Source organism: Narcine bancroftii, unplaced genomic scaffold, assembly GCF_036971445.1.
Source record: "Narcine bancroftii isolate sNarBan1 unplaced genomic scaffold, sNarBan1.hap1 Scaffold_648, whole genome shotgun sequence".
Classification (NCBI taxonomy): Eukaryota; Metazoa; Chordata; class Chondrichthyes; order Torpediniformes; family Narcinidae; genus Narcine; species Narcine bancroftii.
Genome location: NW_027212166.1, coordinates 1 through 13,838, shown reverse-complemented (window position 1 = coordinate 13,838; position 13,838 = coordinate 1). Strand labels below are relative to the sequence as shown.

Below are 13,838 nucleotides of genomic sequence, written 5' to 3'. Positions count from 1 at the left end.
CTTCTGACTCCTAAAATCAAGAAAATTTGTTAGATTTTATTTTATAGCTTTTTAGTAATGTTTTTATAAATACTTTCCAGATGTTATCTTTCTTTTCTATTGGATTGTTGGGCAGGGGGAATTTAAAAAAAATACTATGTATTAATTTTTCATTCTCTTTGAATGAGAAATTTATGTACGCATTTAATGCATGTGAAATTAAAATTTTCAAAGAGAAGCTTAACATAACGTAATACATTTTCCTTATTTTCAAGAGTTGTGGAGAGTGAGGAGGGTTTTCATGGACTACAAAAGGATTTGGACTGTTTGGAAAGATGGCAGATGGAGTTTAATGTAGGTAAGTGTGAGGTGCTTTATTTTGGGAAGAATAACCAAGACGTATGCAGTGAAGGGGAGGGCATTGAGGAACAGAGGGACCTTGGAGGAATGGTTCAATAGACAATAGGAGCAGGAGTAGGCCCTTCGGCCTGTCGAGCCTTCAGTGACCGCCATTTTACAGATCATGGCTGATCACTACTATCAGTACCCCTTTCCAGCCTTATCCCCATAACCCTTTACTCCTTTGCCCACTAGAGTCTTATCTAACGCTCTTTTGAACATAATCAGCGAATCTGCCTCTTCCACTCTCTGTGGCAGAGCATTCCACAGATTCACACTTCTCTGGGTAAAAAAATGTTTTCTCATCTCCGTCCTAAAGGGCCTACCCTGTATTCTTAAACTATGCCCTCTAGTCCTCGTCTCCCCCATCACTGGGAACAAGTAATCCGACTTCACCCTGTCCATCCCCCTGATAATTCTGTATACCTCAATCATGTCCCCCCTCATCCTTCTAAACTCCATCGGATATAAGTTCAGTTTTTCTAGCCTTTCAGCATATGTCAACCCCGCCATCGCTGGAACTAACCATGTAAATCTGCGCTGCACATCCTCTATAGCTAGTATGTCCTTCCTCAAAATTGGAGACCAGTACTGGACGCAATACTCCAGGTGGGGTCTCACCAGGGCCCTTTACAACTGCAGAAGGGTGTCTCTGTTCCTATGCTCCAATCCCCTCTTTATGAAAGCCAACATGCCATTTGCCTTCTTCACAGCTTTCTGAACCTGCATGTTAGCCTTCAGTGACCGGTGAACAAGTACACCCAGATCCATTTGCTCCTCCCCACTCCCTAGCTTGTCTCCATTTAAAGAATACTCAGCTTTCCTATTATTGCCCCCAAAATGGATAACCTCACATTTGCTCACATTGAACGTCATCTTCCATTCAGCAGCCCACACCCCCAACCTGTCCAAGTCCCTCTGCATTTTCCTGATATCCTCCTCACACCCCACACCGCCACGCAGTTTAGTGTCATCTGCAAATTTGCTCATGTTATTAATCCCCTCATCCAAATCATTTACAGAAATTACAAACAACTGAGGACCCAATACCGATCCCTGCGGCACTCTACTCGTCACATCCTGCCATCCTGAAAAGGACCGGCTTACTCCAACCCTTTGTTTCCTATTTCTTAACCAATTTCCTATCCATGTCAGCACCTTACCTCCAATTCCATGCTCCCTGATCTTGCCCACTAGTCTTCCACTTCTCTATCTTATACTTACTCCCTTTGGATTTGATATTGCACTTGATTTCATTAGTTAGCCACGACTGCCATTTGCATCTCCTAGAGCCTTTCCGCCACTTTGGAATAAATTTGTCCTGAATCCTGTGGAAAATGTCCAAAAGCACCTGCCATTTTTCCCGAGTTGTCCTCCCAGCTAGTGTATCTTTCCATTTTATTTTGGCTAGCTCCTCCCTCATAGCTGCATAATCCCCTCTATTTAACTGCAGTACAGATGCTTCCGACTTCCTTTCTTTTTCCCTTTCTAATTGCAGCTCAAAAATAACCATTCCATGGTCACTATTCCCTAATGGCTCCCCTACATCGAGGTCACTTATTAACTCTGCGTCGCTGCACAGCACCAAGTCCAGAATCGACTTCCCCCTGGTAGGTTCCTCCACTAGCTGCTCCAAGAAAGTATCTCGTATTGGGTAGGACACGTAACACCAGCATCGTATAATTCAAAAGCAAGAGGAGTAGCTATATTAATTAGTAAAAATGTGCCATTTAAAATAGAAGAGGAAATAATAGATCCAGCAGGGAGATATGTAATGATAAAATGTCAGATATATTCGGAGTTTTGGAATCTACTCAATGTATATTCACCTAACGAAGAAGATCAAAAGTTTATGCAAGATATCTTTTTGAAGGTAGCAGATACGCAAGGGAACATATTAATAGGAGGGGATTTCAACCTGAATTTGGATTCAAATATGGATAAAACTGGGGAAAAAAATTAACATAAAGAACAAAGTAACCAAATTTATAATTAAATCAATGGATGAAAGTATCTCGTAGACATTCAATAAACTCTTGTGTTCCTGCCCCCGTCTGATTATCCCAGTCCACTTTCATGTTGAAGTCCCCCATAACTACCGTATTGCTACCACTTTGACATGCCACTCTTAATTCCTGATTTATACTTCTATATCTGAGCTACTTTTCGGAGGCCTGTAAATGACCCCCATTATGGTCCTCATGCCTTTACAATTTCTTAATTCTATCAAAACAGACTCTACCCACCTGTTTCAATGTCTTTCCTTTCAAATGCCTGAATTTTATTTCTTACCAACAGAGCTACCCCACCTCCTCTTCCCAACTTTCTGTCTTTTCTATAGGACGTGTACCCGGGAACATTGATTTCCCAATCCTGCCCTTCCCGCAGCCATGTCTCTGTAACTCCGACATCTCCTGTCCAAGCTGCAGATTGCAAAAGCTGTAAAGTGCTGCCACCGCCTGTTCACACCGAGTACTGCATGCATGAAGCGAGAGGGGGAGAGAGAGAGAGAGAGATCTAGGTATAATACCACCACCTGGTGTCCGGACTCGCGAACTACAGGATACATGATTTTTATTTTTCATGGGAGTGTTGGAGAATGAGAGGAGACTTGATTAAGGTTAACAAAATAGAGCAAGATGGATAATATGGAGCTCCAATGAACAGGGAGGTCTCACCTGTGAAGGAGCAAGTGTGAGATCTCCCAGTTCATTCTTGCTCGGGCAGTGGTGGCCAATTGCAAGACAGCTCCAATTAGGGGAAGAGAATATGCTGTTTCAGGTCATGGATTTGAAACGGTTTCCCCAGTTGTGCCATTCAGACTCAAGAGAGCAGATGCTTGCAGACAGGAAGGAAACCTAGTTTTATTGTGGAGAATTGCTTGTTTTTCGGGGTGAAGGTTGTTTGTGGTCTGAGATTCCTAAATACTTCACAATGGAAGGAGCAATTTTCCTTGTGCCTGATTGCTACATAGCGGGTAAAATGTCTCAAATCTATTGCTCAGCCAGGACTTTGGGTCATTGATTTGGAGAGAGAGTGATGGCTTGGCAATATTTATAGCATGGTGAGTCCAAAGCTCTCAAAGTGACAGTGTGGAAGGAGTTTGTCTGTTCTTTGTGTTTTCTGCCACCCTTGAGAACTTAAAAAGTGTCCGTGAATTGTGGTATTGGTGAGACACAAGCTTGTTTTGCCCTCTTTTTGTTCTGTATGTCTATAAAGTTTCAGTTTAGGGATAAAATGTCCAGACACTGTTCTGTTCAAAAGTCTAGTAACTAAATCAGATTCTCCCGAGTTCTTGTCATGGATATGTATCATGAAGCCTGTTTAGCAGCAGTCGTGCTGCATTAGAGGTGCACATACAATTTTCAAAAATAATGAGTTTGAAACCAGAAAAAGATCAGGTCGTGGCCAAAGGTTCATCCGTGCAGTTGAATTGAATTGATGCCCCCAGGACCAGAATGTGCACTTCCACCCCATGGTCTTGAGCTTCCCAATTCGCCAATGAACTTACGGCCCCCTTGAGCTGTGGAGTGTGGGAGGAAATCCACACAGACACCAAGAGGATGTAGAAACTTCTTGCAGTCAGTGCTCACTTGATCCATGACTCGTGCTGGAGAGGTGGGACTACTGTCCTGCCTTCATCTTGTGTCGGCTAATTTTTGTCTGATGGTGGATGGTGGTCTGACATGATATTCCCTTGGCCTTGAGGGAAAGAAGAGTAGAAATTGCCAGGGCTCTGACAGAAATATTTAAAACCTGTTTATCCACGGGTGAGGTGCCAGAGGAATGGATATAATCTAATGTTCCTTTGTTTAAAAACGGCTTCAAAAGCCAACCAGGTGAGCCTGACAGTGATAGGTTAATTATTGGAGGGTAATCAGAGAGTACCTCGAAAAGAATCTGTTCAAATAGCTGGCCTTGATCAACCATCGCATAGAATACAGGAGTCGGGCAGTGAGGTTGAGATTAGACAAGATATTGGTGAAGCTCTTTTGTGAGTACTGTGTTCAGTTCTGGTCACCAAATGAGAGGAAAGCTATCAATAAAGTAGAGAGGGTGCAGAGAAGATTTACGTCAATGTTACCTGGATATCAGCAACTAGATTACAAAGAAAGATTGAGCAAATGACGTCTTTATTCTTTGGATTGTAGATGGTTGAGAGGGGATTTGATCGAAGTCTTTAAAATTACTTGGAGGATAGAACGAGTTGATGTGGAGAGACTTTTTTCATTGCGGGGAGCAGGGATTGAAACAGGAGGTAAAAGTTTGGAAGTAACATGAGGGGGAACTTCTTTACTCAGAGTGGTGGCTGAGTGGAGTGAGCTTCCGGGAAAAGTAGTGGCGGCAGGGTCCATTTTGTCATTTCAGGGAAAATTGGAGGGGAGGGTAATGCTGAGAGGTGGTACGAGAGGAGAGTATTTCGTTCAGTGCAGACAAGAAGGGCCAAATGACCTGTTTCTGTGCTGTAATTGTTATAGGGTTAAAATGTGTGGCAGTAACTTGGAAGTCCGATGCGTATTTGGGAATGGGTCGAGAGCCACACTGAAATAGGCCGTTGTATCCCACTTGAAAAAATTACATTGAATTCACGGAACAAATTTGAATTTCTCTTTTGAAGATTTGGGATGTGTATTTACCAATTGTAGGAATTAAGTTGTAATCACCCAACACGAACTTTCTGACTCCTAAAACCAAGAAAAGCAAGAATTTATTTGAGAGTTTTGCTCAATTTTTATGAATGCTATCTAGATGTTTCCTCTCTTTATTGTTTTCTATTGGGCAGCTGTGGGAGGGGTTACTTTTTAAATCACTATGCATTAATTTCATCTTATTTTCAAATAAGAAATTTAAGTTTTTTAATGCATATGTTAAATTAAATGTAAAAATGTTACAAATAAGATAAATGAAGAATTGTTTCAGGAACTGGCGATTTTCCACGAGTGCCGTGAACCCCAGGCAGCAGGAATGTGTGAACGAAACACAAAACTGGCCAGAAGAACTGAGGAAATACGGCTAAAAGTGCCCAAAAAGGTGCTGATGCCACCTTGATTTTAATGCAGGTGACACCGAGGAATGCGTTGGGGCAGAGATGGTCCATGGACAGCCAATACGGACGCCTTGGGGAACAAAGCGCGCACCACCAGTCGGGATGGATAATGGTGGGTAATGAATAAGCAAATATTAGAGACACTGATAGAGAGCGACACACATACCCAGACAGACAGACACACACACACACACACACACACACACACACACACACACACAGACACACACAGGGACAGAGAGAGACTCTGACAGCGAGAGAGAGACAGAGAGACACACACAGATGGAGAGAGAGATACACAGAGACAGAGAGACACACATAGAGACAGAGAGAGACACACACACACACGACACAGAGAGACAACACACACACACGACACAGAGAGACACACACACAGACAGAGAGAGAGAGACACACACACATACAGACACAGAGAGAGTCACACATTGAGACACAGAGGGAGAGACAGAAAGAGAGACACACACAGACAGTGACACACACAGAGACACAGAGAGAGAAAGACACACAAACAGACAGAGAGAGACACACACACACAGATACAGATACAGAGACACAGACAGAGAGAGACACACACACATACCCAGACAGACAGACACACTCACACACAGACACAGAGAGACAGATATACAGACACAGACACACAGAGAGACACATACAGACAGAGAGAGAGACACTGACAGCGAGAGAGAGACAGAGAGTGAGACACACACAGAGAGACACAGAGTGCCACAAAGAGAGACACAGATAGAGAGAGAGACACAGACAGAGAGAGAGACACAGACAGAGAGAGAGACACAGACAGACAGAGACACAGACAGAGAGACACAGACAGAGAGAGAGGGAGACACAGAGAGATAGAGACACACACAGACTGACAGAGAGAGACCCCTTGGTTGTGCACTTAACTCCCTCATCTCTCCTGGCAGGATCTCATCACCTTTCCTACCCGTGGACCATGACATCTGTCTGCTCATCCTCCTTCCTGAGAATGGTGTGAACTCTACCCTAGAAACCCCACAGCAAAGAAAAGGGACCCTTCGGCCCTTCTCGTCCATGGTGAAATATCATTCTGCCAGTTTCATCGACCTGCACCCAGTCCCTAACCCTCCTGACTTCCCACATCCATGGATCTCTGCAATTGATTCTTAAAACGTAAGAGTTTGAATGTTAAATGGCAGACCATTGAGGAGTGTTGTCAAACAAAGGGATTGAGGAACTGTGGTACAGAACTGCCCGAAAGTGGAGTCCCTTGTAGAGATGGGGGGGTGGGGGGGAGTGAAGAAAGCCTCTGGTATTTTGGCCTTCAGAAATGAGAGGATTGAGTGCAGGAGGTGGGAGGCCACGAGGAAGTTGGACGAGGCATGGGTGAGGCCAACTTGGGAACATTGTGTGCCGTTTGGGTGGCCGGAGGAGAGGAAGGATAGGAATGAGACAGCGCGTCGAGGAGAGTGACAAGAAGGTGGTCTGGCTTTCGGGGTTTGAGTTCCAGGGGAAGGTTGGACAGGCTGGGACTTTATTCCCTGGAGCGTAGAAGATTGAGGAAGATTTGAAAATTGTGAGGGGGGACGGATCGTGTCCATGGGGACAGGCTGTTTCCAAGGAGAGTGGGAGAGATTCAAAGAGGAGGACATGGATTGAGATTGAAGGGGGATTTTCTTCCCTCAGAGGGGGGTGGGAACGTGGAATGAGCTTTGGGCCAAGGTGGTGGAGGTGGGATGGACTGGAATCTTGGGGGGGAATGTGGGGCAGGTCCTGGTGTGGAAATGTGCAGCCTGAAGGGGAGATGGACTGGAGGCCCGAGGCAGCTCTCGGACCCTTCCCCAGTGGGACGAGGTTCTCAGGAGAGAGGGGGCTCCAAAGGGCTGGACCTCGAGCCCTGGGGCTCCATCCAGGGGCTCGGGGTGGTGGAGAGGAGATCCCGAGGAGGGGTGGATCAAGCTCTCGCGAGAGCGACCCCTGGTGGCTGCCATGTTGTTGATCTTTCCGGCCTTTGGAGGAGTTGGTCGCGAGCGGGAGGGGGAGAGAGGTTCGTGTCGGTTCCTCACGGGCGGGAATCGGGGCATTTTGGGAGCGAGACCAGGGAGGACGGAGTTTCCACGGGTCGCCCTTTGGGTCTGGAGCGGCCGGAGCTCGGAGGGGAACGGGCAGGGGGATGGTTGTGAGGTGGGGCTGGGGTACCGTGAGGGAGTTTGGGTCGGGGTGGCGTTAGGGTGTGTGGTAGTCGGGGACCCGCGAGGCTGAAGGGGGGGGGGGGTCGGGGTCCGTGAGGCTGTGGGGGGGGAGGGGGATCCGCGAGGCTGAGGGGGATCAGGGACCCGCGAGGCTGAGGGGCGTCGCGTCCCGCGAGGTTGAGGGGGCTCGGGGCCCGCGAGGCAGAGGGGGCTCGGGGCCCGCGAGGCAGAGGGGGGAGAGGGACGGGGACCCAGAAGGGTGAGGGGGTCGGGGACCCAGAAGGGTGAGGGGGTCGGGGACCCAGAAGGGTGAGGGGGGTCGAGGACCCAGAAGGGTGAGGGGGACCCGCCAGAGGGGTGTGGGATATCTGCAAGAGGAGTGAGGGACATGCAAGGCTGTGGGGGGCGGGGATCCTGCGAGGCTGAGGGGGACGGGTATCCAGAAGGTTGAGGGACACGCAAGGCTGAGGTACTCGTGGAACCAGAAGGGTGAGGGGAATGAGGACCCAGAAGGGTAATGGTGATCAGGACCCAGAAGGGTGAGGGTGATCAGGACCCAGAAGGGTGAGGGTGATCAGGACCCAGAAGGGTGAGGGTGATCAGGACCCAGAAGGGTGAGGGTGATCTGGACCCAGAAGGGTGAGGGTGATCAGGACCCAGAAGGGTGAGGGTGATCAGGACCCAGAAGGGTGAGGGTGATCAGGACCCAGAAGGGTGAGGGTGATCAGGACCCAGAAGGGTGAGGGGGGACGGGGACCCAAAAAGCTGAGAGGGGACAGGGACCCAGAAGGCTGACGGGGACCCAGAAGGCTGAGGGGGAAGTGGGGACCCAGAAGGCTGAGGGGGGAAGGGGACGGGGACCCAGAAGGTTGAGGAGGTACGGGGACCCAGAGGGCGGAGGGGGGGACCGGGACGTGGACCCAGAAGGCTGAGGGCACCTGCGAGGCTGAAGGTGGGGGTGGGAACCCGCGTGGTTTAGGGGATCCGTGTGGTTGAGGGGATCGGAGAACTGCGAGTGTGAGGGGGACCCGTGAGGGTGAGGGAGTCCCGGCCCCATGGATGGGAATGAGCAGGAAGGGGTGCTGGTCAGTGGGACGAGAATATCAGTTCACCACAGACTGTAAGCTTTCAGTTCTGTAATGAGACGTCATTAACTATGACACCGACAGCCCAACCCTCTTTCTCCCAGTTCCACTGCAGACATTGGAAGACGGTTCTCTTTAAAATAATCCAAATACCCCTTGGCGCGGACCCGCCGAAGCCACAGATTAGAATCTGCATCTCAGATGGTGAAGTCTTCAGATTTTTCTTTAAAATATTGTTTACATTGTAAAACCATTTGGAAAGTGCGTTCACATATATTGTAATGTTCAAATCAAAAGGAAAAACTAGCACTAAGCAAGGTTCAAAAAAAAACACACAGGAATAAAGTGCCAGCATCCTGGAGATGGTATTCACAGTGACTAAGGACAAGATTTGTTCTTGTCTCTAGCTGTGCACACACGAGGATGAGAGCAGTGTTTGAGATGCTCTAGCCAGAAAGAATTCCAATCCATATCCCCTCGGTTTTATTCCTCGGGCTGACGGCAAGGTTCAGACTGAAATAGCAGAGGATGAGAATCCAGGCAAAAGGACAGAAGCCCAGACCAAGCAACAATTTGGGCAGAAGGATTTAGATCCACTGGTAGAGAGAGAGAGAGAGAGAGCGTGGAAGGATACTGTCAGAATGCCCATAGGATTTAACCTGCTTAAAAGCAGGTGGCACAAATCTGTGCAGAGGGGCACAATTTAAAGGCGATTGCAGATGTTTGATTGGGAAGCTGCAGGAATTCAGCCCATCAGAATGAAGTAAATGCAATATCCAGAGAGAGAAACCTTGGGCTTTTCTCTGGAGTGATGCAGGAAGCTCATAGAGTGAATGGATTTGAGGCAGAGCTTGGTGGAGGAGCAGGCAGTGCTGAGGAAACACAAGGCTGCTGAAGGACTTGTAGAAAGAGAACGTGCAGAAGGCTGCGGGTGCCTGGAGTGCATGGCCGGGCAGGATGGTGTAGTCTGGAATAATAGGGACCTTTAACATTTAGACAGGCACATTGATGCACGAAAAATAGTGGGTTTACGGGTGTGAGGGGTGAAAGGTTCAGTTTGTAGTAGGTTTGATCAGTTGTCTTGTGACACCAATACCCCTGAGCAAAAAGCTCTGCAAAAGTTAAGACACCGCCCAGGATATCTTAGGTAAAAACCCTCCACCATTGAGAACATTTGCAGGGAACGCTGCTGTCAGAGAGCAGCAGCAATCAAGGATCCACATCACCCGCTCTGTTCTCACTGCTCCCATCAGGAAAGAGGTATAGCCGGGTTCAGGAACAGCTGCTTCCCCTTCACCACCAGACTCAACACACATTCAGGGACCCATTTAAAGACTCTTCCTTTTGCACTTTGAATTTTTTCTCTCTCTATTGCAGTTTGTTTTCATATCCACATTTTCAGAGATTACAAGTAGATGAGTCCAGTTGGGGAAACTTGGTTTTGGTCTATATAATGGTTACATTCATCCCCTTTTATTGTTCATTTATATTAGTGTCTGGGCCCCTATGTGGTCCAAGTACAGTTGACAGACCTTTACCAAAGGGTCACGTTTATGTGATTTTTTTTTCCCGTAGGTAACAGCAGTTCATTTCCACAGCCCAGCGTGCTATCGGACATCCAGTTGATCGTGATACATCTTTTCGCGAAGGCCAGTGCTATTTTTATAAATGAGATTAGATATTTGGTCAAGTTGTCGCTTGTTTCCATGAAGATATTGCTCCAGGTATCACGTGGAGGCCACTCCTGTGATCGTGGTTAATTTTTCTGCGCTTTCTTGCCAAAATGGCCTCACTTTCACGCACGACCACGTAGAAAAGTTTAATGAAGCTCATCATCCCATTGGCCTTCATTTCGGTTGAAGCACTGCATGCAGATTTTACAAAGCAGTCTGAAACCCTTTTTCCACGGGAATCCCAGTTCAATGGCCATGCAGTGTCTGAGGTTAGGAAGCCCTTGGTGCCATTTCCACTGGGACACAAGATTGCTTTTCCACTGAACACAACTCATCCCCGGGGAGCGGAGTGTTCTGCCTTCGACTGGAAACAGGTGATTCTCTGCTGTCTCTGTTCCACTGGTTTTACCATCAGGCCGACATCGGCAAACGCCGAGGATATGAGTAGGGTTAGAGGTGGCGTGAAATGACATCATTTGACACTGGCATTTGGACAGTGTCCCTTTTCCACTGGACCCTGTCCCAGTAAATTCCCGGGATTGGGCATGAGGGGCTGTACTTTTGAAGTTGAAACACTTTGCAGAGCAAAGTCTTGGAATTTAATTTCTTCAACTATGTACGCTATTCTGGCGCTCCATCCTGTAGGATGTAGGTGGTTCCTTTCATTGCACCTGAATCAATCCCTGACTAATCACAGAGCACTTCTGGTGTAGGGATTGCTTCAAGTGGAATTTGAGTTTGGGAGCATTTTGAAAACCATAGGTCTAAGTTATAGGGAAAGGTTAAGCAAGATTTTTATTCTGCGGAGTATAAAAGGTTGAGGTTGGATTGGGTTGAGGTATTTAAAATTATTGGGGTATAGATTTGAGGTGGGTTGAGAGAAAGGGGCAGAAGTTTAGAGGAAATGTGAGGGGGGACTTTCACTCAGAGTGGTGGGTGTGTGGAATGGACTTGCAGATGAAGTGGAGGAGGCAGGCTCAATATTAGCACTTAAGGAGAAGTGGGATATGTATTTGGACAGGAAAGGAATGGAGGGTCAAGGGGCGAGTGTAGGTCAATGGGATGAGGTAGGACAAAGTGTTCGGCGTGGACTCGAAGGGCCAAGTTGGCCTATTTCGATGCTGTAATAGTTAGAGAGGTAAAACGTGTATGTGAACATTTTGGGTCCAGTGACCATAGATTAGTTTCCAATCAATTATGGATAAGAGTGGGGTCTGCTGCAACAGCACCACTCAATCAATGCACCGGACACAGTTAATCAGGAAAGATGTTTATTCAGACTTGTTCCTCTCTTAGGTCTCTTGCCCACGACCTTACCAGAGAGAGGGGGATCTTTTTCTCTTCTATCCATTAGTGACTGGTGTCGCCCTCTATTCTGCTAATATTTCAAAACAGCACTGATCCCACGTTAAATGTTCCACTTGAAACTCAAACATGTTACAGACTAAACCAAGCCAGTCATCTTTGCTAAAATTAATGATGAGGGAGAAAATGAAGGGAACAGAAAGCAAGGGAGTAACAGGGAGAGGATGCAGAAAATAATGCAGGCTGAATGAGAGGGGAAAGAAATCAGGCTTCAGATGATTAAGGAAGACGAGGCGAAAGAAGGAGACCCTAGGACACTGCCACCCTATGTTGAGAATGAGGACTCAAAAGATTCCTTGTGGGCAAGGCTATCTGCATGTGCTTCCCAGCAGCCACCGTGACCAGTCCTGCATCTCACTTGATTCAATAAAAGGTGGTTTCAGACTTGGCTCTGACGTAAACAATTTGCTCATTTTCAAACCAACTTTCCTCCCTCCGTCATTGACGGCCGTGACACTGTGCACGAGTGAGGAAGATGGGGTGAAAGATCTTGAACTGAAAGTTACCTGCAGTAATTGGAAACCTGCCTTCCAGAGAGCTTCAATCATGTCAATGTTTCACCAGTTGTTGGACTTTACCAGCGATGAAACAGCGTCCCACTCCCACAGTGTTTCCTGTTACTAACTTGGACAGGAGTAAAAAAATGATTCACACAAAGAATTATAAACCAGGGGAAAGATATACTCTGAAAACAACAAGAAACGTTGTTCATATCCCACTGTGCTCCCGATAGAAGTCAAAATCCAATGGGCTTTATGAACTAAAACACAAATGGAACTTAACCCAAGATTATTCCCCCACCCCCCGTCCTATTAAATGTTGAATCCTGTTGTGTGAAGAAGGAGTTGCCTGGAACGTTAGCCCATCCCAGAAAGCTCACCAGACTTGGACTGCAGATCAACACTTAAGGATGACCAGCCGCAGCTTAATTTAATGCAATGCTTATTCCCCCCCCCCCCCCCCCCCAGCAAAAATCTTCAGCATTGCTTCATTGAAACTGGTCTAATTCCAAATAAGATCAGCAATGTCTTTTGGACCGAGTACAAAAGAGAGAGAGCTGAGGTACCTTCGAAACCCAGAACCAAATACATGCAACATTCAGTGGCAGCTCTCCTTGCATCTAATCAAGCACTTTTGAGCCACTATGAACTCTTCCCAAGAGAATTCATCCAACCATCCATGAGTGCATTCCTGTCAACTCGAAAGCCGAGAGGGGATTTGGTAGAGTATTTAAAATTACAAGAAGGATGGATAGAGTTGATGTGGATAGGCAATTCCATTGCAAGTGGGAGAGATTGAAACAAGAGGTCTTGAGTTAAGAGGCAAAAGTTTTGAAGTAACGTGAGGGGGAACTTCTTGACTCAATGGTGGCTGAGTGGAGTGAGCTTCCGGGAGAAATAGTGGCAGCAGGGTCCATTTTGTCATTTAAGAGAAAATTGGAGGGGTGGGGAATGCAGAGAGGTGGTACTGGAGGAGAGTATTTAGTTCAGAGCAGACGAGAAAGGCCAAATGACCTGTTTCTGTGCTGTAATTGTTCTAGGGGTAAAATGTGTGGCAGTAACTTGGAAGCTCAACATGAACCTTCCGACTCCTAAAATCAAGAAATTTAGGATGTTAGATTTTATTTGAAAGGCTTGGTAAATTTTTATAAATACTATCCAGATGTTTTTTCTTTTTTTCTTTACATCAGGAAAAATTAAATGAAATGGTTCTTGCAGTCAAGAGCAAGAGAATTCCTCCAATCCAGCCCTTGCCCACAAACACCCCCCCCCCCCCCCCCCCCATTCTGGGATCAATCCATCAGCAGCGTCCACTTCAGAGACAAACCTCAGGCACAAACATCCCAAGACCATCATCCCAAGACAAGGGGTTAATTTTTTAAATCACTATGCATTCATTTGATGTTATTTCAAATAAAAAATTAGTTTTTAATGCATATGTGAAATTAAATAATTAAAAAAAATAAGATGAATGAAGAATTATTTCAGGAATTATCAATCATCCACTACTCCCATTAACCCCAGACACCAGTACTGAATGAAAAACTAAACTGGCCAGATTGACTGAGTAAACACAGCTAAAATTGGCCAAAAGGTGC

At 46.6% G+C, this 13,838-nt stretch overlaps 1 long non-coding RNA gene across 1 annotated transcript; it reads left to right on the top strand.

Annotated features, from left to right (window-relative positions):
* The first annotated feature begins 5,427 nt into the window (after positions 1–5,427).
* Positions 5,428–8,908, top strand: LOC138751075 (uncharacterized). The gene is made up of 3 exons (XR_011349700.1): positions 5,428–5,537; positions 6,373–6,598; positions 8,807–8,908. It is a non-coding gene; the product is annotated as an uncharacterized lncRNA (long non-coding RNA).
* The last annotated feature ends 4,930 nt before the right edge of the window (positions 8,909–13,838 follow it).